Source organism: Pan troglodytes, chromosome 3, assembly GCF_028858775.2.
Source record: "Pan troglodytes isolate AG18354 chromosome 3, NHGRI_mPanTro3-v2.0_pri, whole genome shotgun sequence".
NCBI lineage: Eukaryota > Metazoa > Chordata > Mammalia > Primates > Hominidae > Pan > Pan troglodytes.
In genome coordinates this window covers 47,613,646-47,631,168 of record NC_072401.2, presented here as the reverse complement: position 1 = coordinate 47,631,168, position 17,523 = coordinate 47,613,646, and the positions used below count along the sequence as shown (strand labels likewise).

Below are 17,523 nucleotides of genomic sequence, written 5' to 3'. Positions count from 1 at the left end.
CCTTGGGATTCCAGACACATACCTGCACCCCTCCCAGGCTCTGAGGCCTTCAGCTTCGGACTGAGAGTTACACCATCGGCTCCCCTTGCTCTCAGGCCTCCAGACTTGGACTGGATTGTAACACCAGCTTTACAGGGTCTCCATCTTGCAGATGGCAGATCATGGGACTTCTGGCCTCCATAATTGCCTAAGCCAATTCTCATAATAAATCTCCTCTTATATATCTCTATATATCCTATTGGTTCTGTTTCTCTGGAAAACTGACTATACAGTCATCAGAAAAAGTGGCTCCATAGTTAACCAAGAAAATGAAGCACGTAGAGCAATAACATATTCTAACAACAACTTGCAAGCGCACTGCTAAGAGGACTGACATGTTTCCTACCTCTCCTTACAGAGACTAGCAAATATTCTCAGAAAGTAGTGACCAGGCTGGGCATGGTAGCTCATGTCTGTAATCCCAGCACTTTGGGAGGCTGAGGCGGGCGGATCATCTGAGGTCAGGAGTTTGAGACCAGCCTGGCCAACATGGTGAAACTCCATCTCTACTAAAACTACAAAAATTAGGCAGGCATATTGGTAGGCACCTGTAATCCCAGCTACTGGGGAGACTGAGGCAGGAGAATTGCTTGAACCCGGGAGGTGGAGCTTACAGTGAGCCGAGATCAAGCAACTCCACTCCAGCCTGGACGACAGAGCGAGACCCCATCTCAAAAAAAAAAAAGAAAGAAAGTAGTGACCGGCATGAGCTGCTCCGTGCCCTGGCCTCTGGCCAGTGTGCCCCTCAGCGGCTCTCCAAAGGCTCCAGTGTTGCTTACCAGACCCGGGATGCACTGGGCTTTGTCCTGGGCTACCTCTACAGGACAGTCCTCTCCTGGCTGTCCCTTTACAGCTTTTTATGCCAGCTGCCTTCTTCAGCCACCTCTACTTCCCTATGAAGTGGATCATACGTTGACACCATTTTCCTCTCCTAGGTGGGAGGGTAGGGCAGGGCGGAGTTTGGGGGGATCATCCTTTGAGACATACAAGGGGTTTGTCTTTTTGTTCCCTTTACCATTCCTAGACCAGCAGGCTCCTCCCTACTGGGGTTTGGCTGCCCAGTTTCTAGACAGTGAGCACTGTTGTACCTTTCAGGACTTGCCACCTGCCTGCACAACTTCCTTCCCAGGATTGGAACCTGACTAATTCACCTTTAAAGCAGCTCTACGGTACTTGGTAGAGTACAAAAAAATGGACTGAGAGAATATTCTTCTTTTAGAAGTGGCTCATCAGTTATTAGATAGCCTGTTCTCTTCCTTAGATAACTATTTATAGCATATTATTTGGATTCTCAAATCAGTTATACTCCCCCCAATATCTTGACTTGTTCCTCACCTGGGGTGAATTAAGGGCATATTCATTGACTGAAGAAGTTGAACCATTAGCATTCTCAGTGTGTCTGAACAGTGTCGTATGGGGGAGCAAACTGCTTTGATTTGGAGGACGAGTGTTAGTCTTCTGGAAAGAGACAACCTGACAGTAAAGAACAGCAATCTGCCAAACCTGCTCGACAGAAATATCCTCACTTCTTTTGTTGTAAATCTATATTTATCATGTCACCTTTTGGCCTACAACATGGTTTTCTGAACAGAGTTACTCACCAGAAAGGATTTTCCTAAGCAAACAACTATTGTTGCTTTAGCCCCATGGTGAATGCTGTAGTACCCCCTTATCCACAAAGGACACACACATTCCATGACCCCCAAGAGATGCCTGAAATCTCGGATAGTAACAAACTCTATATATACGATGTTCTTTCTCTTTCTTTTTCTTTCTTTCTTTTTCTTTCTTTTTTTTTTTAGATGGAGTCTCACTCTGTTGCCCAGGATAGAGTGCAGTGGCCAAGATCTCGGCTCACTGCAACTCCTGCCTCCCAGGATCAAGTGATTCTCCTGCCTCAGCCTCCCCAAGTAGCTGGGATCACAGGCACGTGTGACCACGCCCAGCTAATTTTTGTAATTTTAGTAGAGATGGGGTTTTACCATGTTGGCCAGGCTGGTCTCGAACTCCTAACCTCAAGTGATCCACCCGCCTCGGCCTCCCAAAGTGCTGGGATTACAGGCATGAGCCACCGAGCCTGGCCACGATGTTTTTTCTATACATACATGCATAAGATAAAGTTTAATTTATAAATTAGGCAGAGTAAGAGAGTAACAACTAATAATAAAATAAAAAAATAGAACAACTATAATAATATGCTGTAATAAAAGCTATGTGAATGTGCTCCTCCCCATCTATTTCAAAATATCTTAATATTTTTGGACCTCAGTCGACTATGAGTAACTGAAACTGTGGAAAGTGAAACCGCTGATAAAGGAGTCTACTGTACATTTCCATTCTGGTTTAGAAAACAGTCTTATAAATTTGTCATTGTGAGGTGTTCTGCAGTTTGTGCACCATCTAGTGAATGATGAAAGAAACCTGTCACACTGAGGGCTTAGACAGTGGACCTGGGCAGACTGGTCTTAGGCATTTTTGTTACCTTTATATTATCTGGACTTGTGAATTATATAGACATGCAATTCATAATTGGAAAGTAAAAACGCCCAGTAGTGCCATGCCTGAAACAGTTAACTGTTAATGGTTCAATATACATCCCCCCAGGTTCTCCCCCACATATGTGTAAGTGTGAAATTTTTTACTTAACCATGCGATGTGGACATCTCAGTGTGGACACCTTTCTATGTCAGCACCCACAGTGTCCTCCCAGTCTTGCTCCCCAAACTTGCTTTGTCCGCAGTCTGCCTTGCTCCATGAATGGTGGCTCCATCCTTCCTCTTTCTCAGGCCGAAAGCCTTGAGATCGTCTTAGACACCTCAATTTCTCCCACACCCCACATTCAATGTGCCCAAAATCCTGAGCCAAAATAAGAGTTCAAACTGAACCACTCCTTGCTACAGCAGCCAGGGAAATACTATGACAGCACTGATCAGATCATGTCATCCTTTAGCTCAATACCCTGCTAAGGCTGGGCATGGTAGTTCACGCCTGTTATACCAGCACGGAGGTGGGTGCATTGTTTGAGGCAAGAGTTCAACACCAACCTAGGCAACATAGCAAGACTCCATTTGTACAAAAAAATTAAAAAATTAGCCAGGTGTAGTGGCAGGCGCCTGTAGTCCTAGTTACTCAGAAGGCAGAGCCTTGAGCCCAGGAAACTGAGGATACAATAAGCACTATGGTCATACCACTGCATTCCAGCCTGGGTGACAAAGTGAGACCCTGTCTCTAAAAATAAACAAACAAAACACACACAAAAACTGGCTAAGCCCCTACCTCAGAGCAACTGTCCCTTCCTCTCTGACTTTACGCACTACTCACCCCTGGCTCCAGCCATTCCAGTCTCCTTGCATTACTTGAACGCATCAGACACCTCCCTGCACAGGCCACACATATGGTGTACTGTCCCCTGTCCCGCCAGAAAGGCACATGGCTGCTCCCTCACCACAAGTCTTGGCAAAAATGGTACCTTCTTGGTGAGGCCTTCTCTGAGCATCCCATTGAAAATCCCCTAACCCCTAGAATTTCCTGTGTCACCCTGCTATATTTTTCTCCATAGCACCTAATATTACATTTTATCTATTTTAATCCCAGACTTTCTTCTTCCACTAATTGCAAGCTCCACGAGGGTAGGGATTTTTACCTTTTGCTCCTTGTTTTTCCCCAGTCTCTAAAACAAGACCTCACCCATAGCAGTGTTCAATAAGTATCTGGTGAAGAATAAATGAAAGGCACTGTGCTACCAAATGGGAAATATAAGATTGAAAAAAGCAAAACAAAAGCAGAAGCCTTGGCTAAGGGAACAGAAATGTAAACAAATAACTACAGCATGCGGAACAGCCTGAAAATTGCCATACACACATAGAAGATGAATTCTTACATCCACACAGTACGAGTGATTAATTCTGACCATGGGGATTAGAACAGGGTCCATGGAGAAGGTAGCATTCAAGCTGGGCCTTGGGTAAATAAACAGAATTGTAAGATGCTGAAAGGGAATGGAAGGCTATCAGCAAGAGAATCTTGGTGAAAAGGAAATGCAAAACGTTTGTGGAGAAGACTCGGTGATGCAGAGGGGATGACACACAGGGTAACTGATTGAGATGTGACATGGGAGGTGAGGTTGGAGAGGCATCCACAGTCAGACTGTGTGGGGCCAGGACAGAACGCTCAGGAGGGGGACTGAAGGAGGCCATGCTTGGGCAATGGGCAGCACTGACTTATTAGTGATAAAGTGAAGGTGGTGCTTAGAGGATTAAATTTGCTCTTTGGGCTGGATGCAGTGGCTCACACCTGTAATACCAGCATTTTGGGAGGTTGAGGTGGGAGGATTGCTTGAACCTGGGAGGTCGAGGCTGCAGTGAGCCATTATTGCACCACTGTACTCCAGCCTGGACAACAGAGTGAGAACTTTATTCAAAAAAAAAAATTTACTCTTTGTTTGCTCTTTGTTTATGGTATTCTCCAAAACCATAAAAACATGGGAGGTAGAAACAGGTTAGGAGGCTACAGGAAGAACTACCACCCCCATATTCTAACCACAGCTCCCTGCCTTGGGAGTCCTCTGGTCTGAAATGGTAAGATTGAGTGTGGCCAGTCCTGGTTATCTCACCAAAATCCACAAGCGACCAAAGTGAAACAATGTAGAGAGACGAAAACACTGGATACTTTTGAAATGGCTTTGACAAGATGGGAGTAAGCTCCAATAACACGCCGCAGAACACATTCTGGCAATCAGTTAGCAGGCAGTAGCCCTGGCAATTTTATTTCCTGCTGAGTTAAATGATAAAATTACAAAGGAAAAGAGATGCTCGCAGGTTTATTTGGGTACAAAGGAAGTTCAGCATCTTAATGCATGAAATCAAAATTTGTACTTCCCTGAGAGGCATCAGATAGCATGGTGTATGGTCTTCAGGTTCTGCATAATGATAAAGGAATGAAAGGAAAGAGAGATGTTACAGAAAAAACTATTTAATGACACTTGTTAAAGCACAGTAAGGCTGACTTTCTTCAGGACCATGGAGACAGGTACGGGGACATCTGCAATGTGATTTGCAGTTAGGAAGAGAGATTGAGCTCAATTCCAAATACAGCATGAGCAAGTGGGAATCTATAGCCAAGGAGCTGGGTGGGGGGCTGTGGACAGAAAATTACTAAGACGAAATATAAGGGGTAAGAGGGGATTCTGGCTAAACCAACCTAACGGGATTCTTGCCAAAGACACCAGGGTGATCAGATGTCACCTGGGGGATGGTGGAGAATAGAAACCCGACATGGAGAATGATCAGGTATTGAAGGCTGGGGTTTTTTTTTGCTAAAACGGGATTTTACAAGGCATTCACAGGTGGGCCCAGTAGAAGGTTCAGGAGCCCTGACTAAAGTTTAGTCACATGAAGAATCTTTGTCAGAGGGTAGGGTCCAAATGATACAGCTTTGATGAGTGGAGGAACACCAGGGTTCTTTGTCCTCATGCCAGTTTAGATAAAATGACACGGACACATGAGGAGTGGTTTTAAGGAGTTTAATAGGCCAGAAAGAAAAGAGAAAGGCAGAAGGAAGAGGCTCCCCCGTACACAGCCAGAGGGATGGGGGCGGGGGGGTGCTCCAAAACCAAAAGAGGAGGTCCCCACCTGTCATGGATACCAGTCAGGTATATATACAGAGGTTGGAGGAGGCGGTGTTTGATTTGCATAGGGCTCAGGGGATTGGTTTGACTAGGCGTGTCATTTACGTAGCCCTGCGAAAAAGCTGGCCCTCTCATCCCCGCCTTTTAATATGCAAATGCATTGCCATGATGTTCTACACACATGGGGATATGTGGGGGTGGCCATGTTGCCAGGAACATGTGAGGCAAGGGCGAGAAGGCTGCAGGAATCGCCATTTTGGGTGGACCCAGTTTCTAATGGCCTGCATTTGTATATCAAAGTTTGCCGGCCTGGTGGGGCCTTACAAGAAACTTTCCGGAAATGCTTTAAAAAATGAAAACTTCCCAAAGACTCCTTTTCCTCTCTATTTGCCTAAAATAATTTCTTAATAACTCCTACAACACAAATAACTTTTTTTTTTTTTTTTAATAACTCAGGCTGGAGTACAGTGACGTGATCTCAGCTCACTGCAACCTTCACCTCCTGGGTTCAAGTGATTCTCCTGCCTGAGTCTCCTGAGTAGTTGGGATTATAGGCGCCTGCCACCACACCTGGCTAATTTTTGTATTTTTGGTGGAGATTGGGGGGGGGGGGGTTCACCATGTTGGCCAGGCTGGTCTTGAACTCCTGACCTCAGGTGATCCGCCCACCTCCGTCTCCCAAAGTGTTGGGATTACAGGTGTGAGTCACTACACCTGGCCTCAAATAACCTACTTTATTAAAACACAACAACTTTGGGAGGCCAAGAAGGGCAGATCACGAGGTCAGGAGATTGAGACCATCCTGGCTAACACGGTGAAACCCCGTCTCTACTAAAAATGCAAGAAAAAAAAAAAGGTTAGCAGGGCGTGGTGGTGGGTGCCTGTGGTCCCAGCTACTCGGAAGGCTGAGGCAGGAGAATGGCGTGAACCCGGGGGGCGGAGCTTGCAGTGAAACGAGATCACGCAAAAAACAAAACAAAAACAACACAACAACTAAAACATGACCATAATTCAAAATTAGGTTATAGAATCTAAGTTTATTTCATAAGTATTTTATTTTTTGATTTTTGTGTTGAAAAAAAAATCTGTGTTTTCTTTTTCCAAAAACATTCATTGTACATTTAGGTAGACATTTCAAAAAAGAGAGACGTGTCTTGGGACCCCCACGTTTCATTATTTAGCTGTGAATTTCTTTTAATCTACCCACTTCTTTTAAATCGCAAACAAATTACTTGCAGCTTTCTTTAGTCTCTGCAGAAAATTACTCAAGTAATTGTCTTTATTATGTCTTTCCTTCTTATTTATATAACCACTGAAAAAGGAGATTTTCATTCACCTGATAAGTATTTACCCAGTGCCTTACCTGGATCAGGTATTCTGTTGGGTAGTAGGAAGGTACAATTATGAAAAAGACAGACTCTAACCTGAAGGCATCTAGAGGAGGAGACAGACACAATTACGTAATCACGAATGCAAATGTAGCAACTTTGATAATGCAAACAAGTCCTACAAAGCCCAGAGTAAGGCAAACATAATCCCACCTGAGGAAGCTGGGACTGATGAATAGAGGAGGTGACATTAAGATGGTCTGGAAGGAATTCACCAAGTAGATAAAGCTAGACAGGCATCCTGGGTAAGGGACCGCTCAAACAAAGCCACAGAAACACGGTGTGATTACAAACTAAATGAGAAGGATTTTTACCGATGAGGAGGATTACAGCATGGCTATAGTACTGGGGGAGCAGGAACCTATTGCAATGTTCTCAGAGAGACACAGGTATACTGAATCAAGCATTGTGAAATCAATGAATTCAAGAAATATTTTGGAGGTAGGAGGTGACAATACAAAGAATACTTGAGGCATTTCATTCTTGCAAACGCAGCTGAGACAGGGCCGGCAGTACACACCTTTCAATGAATAGAAACTTTAAAATGTACTCTGCTAGTGAATTTGCGTGTTTGGAATAAAGTCAGTTGGGGCTTGGTAAAGGAGAAAAAAATTGTTGCATTGATAGGATCTGTAGATTTTGTTATAAAAGACAGATATGTAAATGAAAGTACATTCTGAGAATCTGATCCATGCTGAAATTGAGTAATAAAACCAGAACTGTATTGTTTCCAAAGTCTAGTTCAGTGATTTTTCTCCACTTCAAGTGGCTACAAACCAGAAAATCTAATTAACGATGGGAGGTGGGAGGGATGAGACTGAAGATTTACAGGAGATAAAGATTTATGAAAACTCAATACTCAGGATAAAGAAAGGGGGGTAGAATAGCTCTTTAATTAAAAGATAACATTCCATTCTTTGTTTTTCATTGTTTAATAAAGATGAAAAGATATCCAGCCCTTTCTCTCTGGCAGAAAAATGCTTAACAGCTTCTGAATATGGTTACGAAATGACACCCACGGCTGTGGATGGACATTAGTCTGTTTTTCCGAGCCCCCACAAGACAAGTCCCTAAATTCTGCCACAGGGAGGCCATATGATCACATGCACACAGCCTCATGAGTGGGCAGGGTGGCTGTGGTTTGCTCCCTGGGTTGTAAAACCGTCCTTGCCCAAGGCCTGATAAAAGCAGGTAGTGGAGAAAGGCTGCAAAGCCCATTTCTTAGGCAAAAGAAAAAAAAAACATTTTCTTTTGTTTTGGTTTTTGCTTTTCAGGCAGTGTTTTGCTCTGTCACTCAGGCTGGACTGCAGTGGCATGATCATGGCTCACAGCAGCCTCCACCTCCTGGGCTCATGTGATCCTCCCACCTCAGCCTCCATAATAGCTGGGACTACAGGTGTACTCCACCACACCTGGCTACTTTTTGTATTTTTAGTAGAGACAGGGTTTTACCATTTAGCCCAGGCTGGTCTCAAACTCCTAGGCTCAAGCAATCCTCCCACCTTGGCCTCCCAAAGTGCTGGGATCATAGGTGTGAGCCACTGCTCTCACCCAAGATAAAAAACTTTGATAGGAAAGTACAGAAAAACATTTTGGGGTTGTGGATGAGGAGATGAGGACAACTATATTTGAATCCAAGGAAGCAATAAGAACAAGTAGAACACATTTCTTCTGGCAGTCAGTGCTAGATCCTATCTGCTCAATTGGCCGGGTACTTTGAATGGTCAAACATATCATTTGGCCTTTGGAATCACCCTGCCTAAAAAAGTATTTCCTTGGGAAATAATAACAACAACAATAATAATGATGATGACAGGATATTGGCAGTAGTTAATATGCCCTGTGCCTAACATTCTGCCTAGTACTTTACATGGATTCTCTTATTAATCCCTTACAGCAGCTCTGTAAGGTGGAGACTATTTTTACTGCCAACTTACAAATGAAAATATAAAGGCCTACAGAGGTTTAATATCTTGCTCAGGGTCACACAGCTAGTAAGTGGTTGAATCCAAACTCCTGGGCTATTATCACTACAACTAAACTTTATTATGCTTTATGACACTCACCACTTACAAAAACCTCTCAATTAATTATAATGCTTAGATGGTCTTCTAATTAATTAAAACTAGATGGCCTTGCTTTCGATCTTTACTGATAGTCTTTCTAAAGTCTATCCTACCTCAGTAAAGACTACATATTGAGTGTAATTATGCCTTTCACTGGTGACCGAGGGTCTTTGGTTAAGAATCATGATTTTGTCTCCCCTGGCATGTCTTCCCCGTGTAATTCTTACCCATCTTTCCAGAACCGATTCCACTGTCAGCCAATCTAGGAAAGGTTTCCCTCACCACCCAGATCATACTGGGTCTTTTTTTTTTTTTTTTCAAATAATTGCCCATATCTCCTATTTTACCTCACAGAGTAAACCTCAGGTATTTCAGCTTCAGTCATGTAGATATTGTGGTGGCTTTGTACTGTGTCACCTTGGCTCACCTGATCTGTGTTTCCCAGAGTTTCCTTACCTGTGTGTTTCCGGTGAGAATGGACACAAGAGACATTTTCACACATAATTTGGAGGTGAAAGTGAAGCAGCAGCCATTTACAAAAATGCTCCCATTTTATTTTGGAATAATTTTAGATGTTCAGAGCCACTCTGTTCTTATGCTCCGAGGATCAGGGCAGGTGCTTTCGCAGCTCTCACACGTACTTGTTTTTCTGTGGCTCCCCTACTTGGTGTGGGGCATCTGCTGGGCCTGCCACTGCTCCCCCTTCCTCTAGATGCTTCTTGGGCTTCTCTGACTGCTGGGTCAGGAGTGTGTTTAGCTCCATGACGAAAGGTACCCTCTTTCTGCAGGACACTCACACCATCAAGGCTGACGAGGGCTGACCGGGTTCCAGAGTCCTTGTGGGTCCGGGTTGATGCTCATGAGTTCTAGTTGAGCTTGTGGTGGGTTGCTTCCCTGTGCTCTCCCTCCATGCCTCCTTTCCATGGATCTGTCCCTTCCTAACTCTCTGCCCAGTGGACTTCTAACTCCAGCATCAGAAGTGAAGAAAACAGCTTCACATAGTTTAACCAGCTCTACAATTAAGTAAGCTCAAATCCCTGTAAACTGTGTGTGTATACATCATGGTTTTGCTTCTCTTTGAACCCTAACACAGATAGATAGATATAAACGGGTTGAAAGCTTGAATCCAATGAAAACATTACCTTTCATTGGTAAGGTCTCATTCTGGTAATTTATTCATATCCCGAAGTCAGGTTCAAGCAAAGAAGAAAGGAAGAAGAAAAGGCAAGGAGAGAGTGAAAAGGGGTCATAGGAGCAGGAAAAATAAAAGTAATTTGTGGTAATGTAATATATGTCCACTTTGCACAGGCACTAGGCCAGTGCTAGAAATACAAAGATTAATATTAACCTTAGACCTCATAATCTATGGGGGAGGAGGACTCCTAAAGAGCTAACTATGATAGAATAAATGCTATATAATTGGCATGAATAAAGTACTACAGGAACATGGAGGAGAAAGTCATTAGTTCTAACTGACAGGACCAGGGAAGGCTCTGCAGGTGAAGCAGCACTGATGCTGGGCCATGAAGAATGAGTCATTCACCAGTGCAGGGGCTCTCGAACTTCAGCAGGCATCAAAATCACCTGCACGGGCTATTGCAACAGAAATTGCTGGGCCCCACCTCTGAAGTTCTGGCTCAGTAGGCCCCAGGTGAAACCTGAGAATTTGTATTGCTACAAGTTCCCAGGTGATGCTGATGTGCTCCTGGCCTGGGGACCACACTTTGAGAACCACAGCTCTAGTGAAAAAAGGTGGGGATGAAGATGGCACGTGTTCCAAACAGAGCAGAGGCAAATGGAGATATGCATAAAAATTCATTGGAAATTAATTTCCCCTGCCCACAGCCCCCTCTCTCATTCTCCTCTCTCTCTTACTATTTCTAGTTACTTTTCCTCGTCCCTTTTTTTTTTTTTTTAGATGGAGTCTCTGTCGCCGAGGCTGGAGTGCAGTGGTGCAATCTTGGCTCACTGCAACCTCTGCCTCCTGGGTTCAAGTGATTCTCCTACCTAAGCCTCCTGGGTAGCTGGGACTACAGGTGTGCACCAAGCCTAGCCAATTTTTGTATTTTTAGTAGAGACGGGGTTTCACCATATTGGCCAGGCTGGTCTTGAACTCCTGACCTTGTGATCTGCCCGCCTCGGCCTCCCAAAGTATCCTTGTCCTCTTTACCTACTGTCTTGGATGCATCAAGTTTTATGGTGTCTTTGAGGCACAAAAGTGGAGATGTACAGAAGGCAGGAGACAACCAGGGTCTCAAGTTCAGGTAAGTGGTCAGGCTGGACGTGTTGATTTGGGAGTCTACACAGAGTGGTAATAGAGGGAACATGAAAGCAGGGGGCAGTCAGCACACACGGAGAGTGTGTGAAGGGAGAGAGGAGCCAGCGGGAAGGCAGGGGAGGAGAGCACAGAGCACAGGAGAGCCAAAGACAGAGAAGCACCAGCAGTGGGAGGACAAAGGGGATGCTGCCAAGGAAGGGGAATGGGAACGATCAGAGAAACAGCAGAAGCACAAGAGAGTTGTTTTTTGTTTCTTTCCCTCTCTCCCTCCCTCCCTCTCTCCCTCTCTCCCTTCCTTCCTTCCTTCCTTTTTCTTTTTTTTGAGACAGAGTCTTGCTCTGTTGCCCAGGCTGGAGTGCAGTAGCACAATCACAGCTCACTCCAGCCTCGACTTCCTGGGCTCAAGCAATCCTCCCATCTCAGCCTCCCAAGTAGCTGGGACCAAAGGCACATGTGCCATGCTTGACTAATTTTTTTGACATTTTCTAGAGATGGGATCTCACTATGTTGCCCAGGCTGACTCAAATTCCTGGGCTCAAGCGATTCTCCTGCCTTGGCCTCCCCAAGTGCTGGGATTACAGGTATGAGCCACTATGCCCACCTGTAAGAGTTTTGTTATGAAGGTCAAGGAGTGGTCAACTGTCTCAAATGCCACAGGTGAGGGCTGGAGAGAGGTCAAGGGATTGGCTAGTAAGTCGATCAGTGATGGCCTTTATCAGAGCAGTTTCAGCAGGACTGTGGAGACAGACTTCCCACTGCAATGATGTAAGATGAAAGGGAGGTGGGGAAGTAGAGAAAGTAAATGTGGGTTACTTTCAAGAGAAGCTTGGCTGTGAAAGAAAGGAAAGATGTGCAGGCATGAGTAAAGGGAAACCTACCTAAAAATTAAGAGAGAAATCTGCTTTTCAAAAAATAGAGAATTGAGCATATTTTATGGTTAATAGGAAAGAAGTAGAGGCTGAAAGTATGGAAAGAGGGAGGGAATGTGTAGGGCTCCATGTGCTGCAGGAGAATTCAGAGGACGGGCCCTCAGCCCAGGAGGGGAGGGCTGAGACACAGGAAAGTGAAAGGCTTGGATCATGCCTTTTGCTCTCTTTCAATCTCTCTCTCTCTCTCTCTAGAGAGAGAGAGTGAGAGAGATGGAGTCAGAGGGAGGGCAAAGGAGGGATGGAAGAAACAAGAGAGAGAGAAGGTAGTGGGAGATACAGGGGAGTGAAGAGATATGAGTTTGGAGTAATCCCTGAGGTGTGAGGAGGGTGAACAGACTTATAAAAACCATCCTGTTCAGGGGCCAGGCACGGTGGCTCAAGCCTGTAATCCCAGCACTTTGGGAGGCAGAGGCGGGTGGATCACGAGGTTAGGAGATCGAGACCATCCTGGCTAACACAGTGAAACCCCGTCTCTACTAAAAATACAAAAAATTAGCCGGGCGTGGTGGCGGGTGCCTGTAGTCCCAGTTACTCGGGAGGCTGAGGCAGGAGAATGGTGTGAACCCAGGAGGTGGAGCTTGCAGTGAGCCAAGATCGCGCCACCGCACTCCAGCCTGGATGACAAAGCGAGACTCTGTCTCAAAACAAAAGAAAACAAACAAAAAAAACACATCCTGTTCCACACTGAAGGCCTAAATTGGCCTGGAATTCCTAAGTTTGTCTCCACAGAGTGATCAGCAGCCAATATACAATGGCATAAAAGGTAGATGGCTGTTATGAATCCGTTCTCACACTGCTATAAAGAAATACCAGAGGCTGGGTAATTTATAAAGAAAAGAGGTTTTATTGGCTCACAGTTCTGCAGGCTGTACAGGAAGCATAGTAGCTTCTGGAGAGGCCTCAGGAAACTTACAATCATGGTGGAAGGCGAAGGGGAAGCAAGCACGTCTTACATGGCCAGAGCAAGAGAGAGTGAATGGGGAGGTAACACACACTTTTAAATAACCAGATCTCATGGTAACTCTATCGTGAGACAGCACTAGGGAGATGGTGCTAAACCATTAGAAACAACCCCCATCATCCAATCACCTCCCACCAGGCCTCACCTCCAACACTGGGGATTACATTTTGACATGAGATTTGGGTGTGGACACAGATCCAAACCATATCAATGGCAAATGGAGCCAAGGCAGGGCAGATACAGCAAAATAAAAAGCAGCAAAGATGGAGACTTAGTAAGGAGTAAAGATCTAGTAACTAAGACAGGAATAGCAAGAAGAAAAATAAGGTGCCTGAGGAAACCCGTCTGGATGAGCTGCACTGAGATGCCTTCAAGACATTTAGGAGAGAAGTACGAGGACAGAAATATAACCTGTAGTTCAGAAGAGGTTAAAGACAGGTTTGGAAGTCAGCTGCATAGAGGTACTGATTCAAGTCAAGGTCACTGTTGCAATAACCCAGGTGGACTATGTAGAATGGGAAGAAAGGATGGAGCCAAGGAGAACACTCATGTTTAGGGGGCAATGGAGGAATGGAGGCTGAAAAAATGGTCATGGAAGAGCCAGGCATGGTGGCTCACACCTGTAATCCCAACACTTTGGGAGGCCAAGGTGGGTGGATCACCTGACGTCAGGAGTTCAAGACCAGCCTGGCCAACATGGCGAAACCTCATCTATATTAAAACACAAAAAATTAGCTGGGCGTAGTGGCACGCACCTGTAATCCCAGGTACGTGGGAGGCTGAGGCAGGAGAAGTGCTTGAACCCGGGAGGTGGAGGTTGTAGTGAGCCGAGATTGCACCATTGCACTCCAGCCTGGGCAACAGAGCAAGACTCTGTCTCAAAAAAAAAAAAAAAAGGTCATGGAAATAGAGGAAAATGAGGAAAGAATGTTGTCATGAAAGCCAAGGAAAGAAAGGTGCAAGACAAAGAGGTGGTCAACAATGTCAAATGTCCTTAGAGTTCAACCAGGACTAGCACTGAGAGGAGTCTGCTGGATTTAGCAATTCAGAGGTCATTGGTGACATTGGCATGAAAGGTTTTAGTAGGGCACTGGGTCAGAAACCAGGTTATAATTAAGTGGAGAAAGGGATGGGAGGAACTTTGGCTGTAAACAAACAGATGGAGCAATAGTTCAAAGAACAGTCAGGATCAAAGAAAGATTTTGTTTTTTTGAGAGAGCTACAGTAAAACAGCACATTAGTACTGAGCATTTGTATAGGCTGATAATAAGAGCTGAAAAGAGAGTATGAATAAGACAAGATAACATGTTTGCTTATCAAGTTAGCAAACTTTTAATCAAAATGACAATGCTGGTGAGAATGCAAATTGAAATGCAAATATTTCTGGATTTGTCAAATATGTAGGAAGATGCAGCCCAGGCTATATTCAGGGATAAATTGGTGGTCTTAGATATTTTCATTATAGTAGAGACAGAAAGGAGGGAAGGAAGAGAAAAAGATGCACCCTCTTCATGAATTTAGAAAGAAACATATAAGGAAACCACGAGGGTGACAATAACAAAGTAAAAGTGACAATCAATGAGCTTTTTAAGACACCAAAATTAACATGAAGAAATCCTAGAGCTGCTTCTAGAAAATTAAAATATCAAGTGTCTTAAGAAAGATATGCAAAGTAGCGTTATAAAAGTATCTATAATATATATTTGTACTGATGGGGGTATGTGTGTGTATATATGTATGTATATACATACATCTATAATTGTATATACATAGAACTTTAAGTTATAGGTTACAGCAAGGCAAAATAATTCTTGTCTATAGACATGCAAATTCTGTTCTGTCAAGTAAACTTTTTTTTTTTTTTTTTTGAGACAGAGTCTCACTCTGTTGCCCAGGCTGGAGTGCAGTGGCATGATCTCCACTCACTGCAAGCTCCACCTCCTGGGTTCACGCCATTCTCCTGTCTCAGCCTCCCGAGTAGCTAGGACTACAGGTGCCTACCACCACGCCCGGCTAATTTTTTGTATTTTTAGTACAGACAGGGTTTCACTGTGTTAGCCAGGATGGTCTTGATCTCCTGACCTCGTGATCCACCTGCCTTGGCCTCCCAAAGTGCTGGGATTACAGGTGTGAGCCACCACGCCCGGCCTCAAGTAAACGTTTAATTGACTATTCTTTCTTCCACACTCCCACAAAACAATGACTTTTGCTTCCATTTGCACATTTATTTCAATATTTATGAATCAATGTTGTTGTTCCATAGATGTGTCCACTTTCTGAATTCTCTTTTTAACTGGTTATAACATCTGCCTGATTCCCTCACTAATTAACGTGTACCATAAAGTAACGCATTCATTTATATATTTGTATGAGAGTCATGAATTTATCTTTTTCTGACAACTATCCTTTAACAGTTGCAAACTTTTAGAGAAAAGCTAATTTTAATGCTAAATCAATTATGCTCAAATATGGAAAATTATGGAAAGCTACTCAAACTTTTTTATAGGCTATTTCTGATGCCAAAAACTGATAAGCATATCTCCAAAAAAAGAAAACTACAAGCCAATTTTATTTCTGAACAAAATATATCAACTCTCACAGTTTCGAGCTGATGCAGTTTTACAGTTATTTATCAATTTTTTTACATATCTACCGTTTATGTCTTAAACAGACAAACAAAAAAGACATCAATTATTACTGTCCTTAGATCTCATAACCAGTTTTATCAATTGGTACTGCAGAAAGATCTCTTTTAACTCCATCTTTTCAATATATGGATTGTCAGGCAGCTTTCTCAAACATGCCAGTAAGTACTTTGATAATTTTTTCAATGACCATAGTTTAAGGAGTAGTTAAGCTAGATTTGTAGAAACAAATAAGGAAGACCAAGTTCAAAGCATCAGCCTCTCAATAAAATATAAAGCCTCAGAAATGTTATCCGCACAATGAAAGAATGTAAATCAGGAAAAAAGTTACCTATCAGTCCAGCTTTCAATACTAACAAATCTGGTTTGTTTTAGAAGAGGTTACCATCTAGAACTTTCACATTACTGCATTTAGTTACAGATCCAAAACCAAAGTTGGTGCTTTATCCCTAATCCCCTTTGAAATCTTGGTTTTGGTAACTGGAGTTCTGCCAGACAAGCTACATTTGAGAACAAAGTCTCTCACAGTTGGTAAGAAATTGCTATTCTAGAAAATAAAACTTAGAATATAAAGAAAGAGTAGGCCACCACAACTTACAGGGTTGTTATGGGAACAAATTAAGGGTGGGTTCTATTAGTGTTTATTTTGCAACGTTTATTTTGCAATGTTCTGGAAGCTTTGGACAATGTGAACAGCTAGAAATAACAAGTATAATTCTGTAAAGGAGGAGGCAAAAATAATTTGTTTCCAGGTGATAGGCTTATTTACCAACTAAGCCCCTCACCTCACCCCTGCAAAAGATTTAACTGAAAAACTATTACATTTAACAATAGAGCTTAGCAAAGTGGCTGAATACAACATAAATATCTAAAAATCAACAGCTTTTCTGTGTACTTGCAAAAATAATTAGAAGATATAATAGAAAAAAGAAGCCATTTACAATGTGCAAGATGTAACATATAAAGGGAAAACTTTGCTAAAAGATAAAAAGACATCCCAAATAAATGGAGAGACAGTAAAAAGTTATCAATTCTGTGCAGATTACTTTACAGCAGCGTATCTCTAAATGGGGTCCAAGGATTACTGCCTCAAACATCACCTCAGATGCTGATTAGAATGCAGATTCCTGGTTTACAGATGCCCATCTTATAGAATTGGAGCAGAGGGAGGGTAAGTTTTCAAGAAACTTGTCTTCTTAACATGCTCCCCAAGTGATTGTAATACACATTAAAATTTAGAAACCACAGCTTTATGTAGGTTTCATAAAATTCCACGAACATCCCAACTTCACCTAGAATGAGAGCCATGAAGGGGGCTGGCCTAACATGTTAAAGTGTATAATACACTTAAACACAAAGTATTTAAAGAAAGTATATCATAAACTTTAGTAATAAAAATAATGTGGTTTTGTAAAAAACCCAGCAAACAAATCAACAAAACTGAATAAACAGCACCAAGACAGACTCCTACGTTAAGTTACAACAGAAGTAAAATTGTTTCTGTGTCAATTCTTGCATACACCAGAGAACTGCTGCATCTTTTTCACCCAGTTTGGAGGGTTTGTTTGGATGAATCTGATGCTACATGGTT

At 43.2% G+C, this 17,523-nt stretch overlaps 1 protein-coding gene across 4 annotated transcripts in view; it reads right to left on the bottom strand.

Moving 5' to 3' along the window:
• TMEM150C (transmembrane protein 150C) overlaps window positions 1-17,523 on the bottom strand; it is an 80,112-nt gene that overhangs the window by 34,472 nt on the left and 28,117 nt on the right. The gene's annotated exons all lie outside the window — the stretch shown is intronic.